Source organism: Anguilla anguilla, chromosome 19 (assembly GCF_013347855.1).
Source record: "Anguilla anguilla isolate fAngAng1 chromosome 19, fAngAng1.pri, whole genome shotgun sequence".
Lineage (NCBI taxonomy): Eukaryota > Metazoa > Chordata > Actinopteri > Anguilliformes > Anguillidae > Anguilla > Anguilla anguilla.
The window spans coordinates 1,838,615-1,841,461 of record NC_049219.1 but is presented as its reverse complement, the minus strand read 5'-3'; the positions used below and the strand labels follow the sequence as shown (position 1 = coordinate 1,841,461).

Here is a 2,847-nt window from a genome sequence, read left to right as displayed (position 1 = left end):
CATTTAGCAGGTCTGTCTGTGTGTGTGTTGCATTATTTTTTTTCCCACCTGCATTCTGCGAAGACCCGCCCCTACTCTGCCACTGATTGGCTCTGACCCTGATATTCTTCTTCGCTGAATTCGGGAGGGGAAAAAAATAAGGCATGTGTGTATTAGTGATGTGCGGATCGCAGTTATATCCGCGGGCACCACGGTTAATCTGCGGATCGGGCGATCCGAGTCATAAAAATTAACATTCTGATTAATAGCGGATGGGTAACGGGTGGGTGAAATAATACATCATTAATGAGGAAAATATTAATTACATTCTCTAAAATGTGAACATATTTTAAGCTTCATTTTTCGTCAGGCGCGAATTAGCAGACTAGACTCTCGTTGCGCCAATTGCGGCGTCCATTTGTCTTAAGCAGCAATGGAGGCAAAAAAGATCAGAGAGAAAAAATTAAAAAGGAGAATTAAAAAAAGGAAGGGCAGAAAAGTTCAGTGTGGGAGCGATTTAGTGAATGACGAGTCAAGTGCAGGGTGTCATATGCAACAGCTGCGAAATAATGAGAAATAGCGGTAATGTGTGATCGGGTGCGGGTCTCTAAATCAGATAAAATAATTTGTTCGGGTGGGTGGCGGGTGGATGATTGCGTACATGTGGATTCTGATGACGTCAGAGCCGATCCGCGCATCACTAGTGTGTGTGTGAAACCGCGCCCTGTACTCCTCCGGGAGCAGCGCACACTTTTATTTGAGTTATTTGAGTTTGATTTATTTATTTGAGTTTGTCAAGCACTTTAAACATCAGCACTTTTTAAGTTTATTTTTTAAACAATTGAGGTTATTGCCATTTCTTGTTTGTGCTGTGAATTAAATAAAGAGAAAACGTTTATCTGCACCTTTATTCCTGTTTACAATAATTTACATAATGTGTTAAGAAATTACCAATGTGTAAGGGAACTGACAAAAAAGGTAACACTTAAAATGTATTATTACGGCGCCAAAAGACGCGGTGAAAAATTTTGGGTCTAACTAAATTATGTGCTGCTGCACCTAAATGAAAAAGTTAGGCGCACCAGTGCATCCAATGTAAAAAGTTAGTCTGGAGTGCTGTAAATCCAAGGAAGTTATACTTATTTTATACAATACCTTTGTCAGACCACACTTAGTGAACTGTGTGCAGTTCTGGGGACTGTACTACAAGAATGATATAGAGGATCTGGAAAAGGTAGAAAGAAGGGAAACCAAACTGGTTCCTGGTATGAAAGATAAAGGTTTTGAGGAAAGACTTCAGATGCTTAACTTCTTCAAGCTTAGTAAAAGTAGACTCAGGGTTATTTGATTGAGTCTTTTAAATTCATAAAGGGGATCAACAGAGTGAACTACAAGAGATTCTTCAGGTTCAGCTCTGTTAGTATGACGAGGGGGCATAAAAGGAAATTAGCAAAAGGTAAATTCCACACCGACGTTAGGAAGTATTTTTTCACACAGAGAGTAGTCACTGTGTAGAATAGCTTGGCGCATGTCATGTAGTAGAAGCAGAAACTCTGGGGGTTGTCAAGACCGGGCTTGATACGATGCTGGATACTATCTAGTTTGTAGGTAAACCTAGCACTAGTGGTAGGTAGTAAAACGGTGAGCTAGTAAAATGTCGGGCTGAATGGCCTATTCTCATCATTATGTTATGTTATGTCATTTTTGTTATGTTATGATCAACGTGAAACATACTACTGTACTGAAGTGGTCAACATTTTACAATGTCAATCATGCATTCAGCATTCAGTCATCACCTGTGACCTGATACTGCAGACTCTACTGAAAACTTACATTCTGGTCAAGAACCACAAACCTGGCAACCCTAAGACTCATGAGGGTTTATCCTGCTTTTCTTTGTTGTGCTAAAGCAGTTAGAAGAGAGGGATGAGAACAATGTGGACAAAGAAAGAATGCTGATGGACACAGGAGTAAACAGAGAGAAAGCACTTCATATATTTCACTGCACAGAGCCATAATCACTAAATCTATTTAGTTAAGGTCACACAGTACACAGCACTACTCACCCCAGTCTCTGTAGTTTACAGTTTGGACTCATCAGTGCAGCACAGAGCAGCTTCACTCCTGAATCTCCCAGGTTATTGTAGCTGAGGTCCAGTCTCTGTAGTTTACAGTTTGGACTCATCAGTCCAGCACAGAGCAGCTTCACTCCTGAATCTCCCAGGTTATTGTAGCTGAGGTCCAGATCTCTCAGGGGTGAGTTTGATGACTGAAGAGCAGAGGCCACAATTTCACAGGACGTCTCTGTGAGGCCACAGCTGTATAATCTGAAAGGAGAGTTTATATATTGTTGTATGATTAAATATTGCAATATCCTGTAAAATCTGATATGTGCAATGTAACAGTAATCGCACTGAGTGATGAAGAGTGATATTGAGGATTTAAAGTTACTGATGCTCTGAGGAAAATGACTTTGCTACACTCTCCAACTGCAGCACTTCGGGCCTGAGAATTAGACATCCTGTTGGACAGAACTCTGTCAGTTCTACAGATGAAATTCTTACCCAAATGGCCCCCTTTCTTCTGACATTTGGCAGATACAACCAAAAGTAAAGATGCAAGAAATAACACACATCTTTCAGGGTGGATAGTCAGTTAGGCTCTGCTTCTTTACTTTTGCTGGTAACTGTGAGAAACTTCCCACAGCATTGCAAGCCAATACACAGCAAAAGCCAGATTCACTTTAGAAACAGGAATGCAAAAAAGTGATCTGTTCACATGTAACCAGGTAGTGCAGTCTGTCTGTTTTGCTGAGGTTATATATAATCATGTAGTGCAGTCTGTCTGTTCTGCTGGTGTTACATATAA

The 2,847-nt window shown here is 40.6% G+C and overlaps 1 long non-coding RNA gene across 1 annotated transcript; it reads right to left on the bottom strand.

Moving 5' to 3' along the window:
• Nucleotides 1–1,675: 1,675 nt before the first annotated feature.
• LOC118218965 lies at nucleotides 1,676–2,096 on the bottom strand. The gene is made up of 2 exons (XR_004763609.1): nucleotides 2,046–2,096; nucleotides 1,676–1,883 (listed from the first exon to the last, which is right to left on the bottom strand). It is a non-coding gene; the product is annotated as an uncharacterized LOC118218965 (long non-coding RNA).
• Between the last annotated feature and the right edge of the window lie 751 nt (nucleotides 2,097–2,847).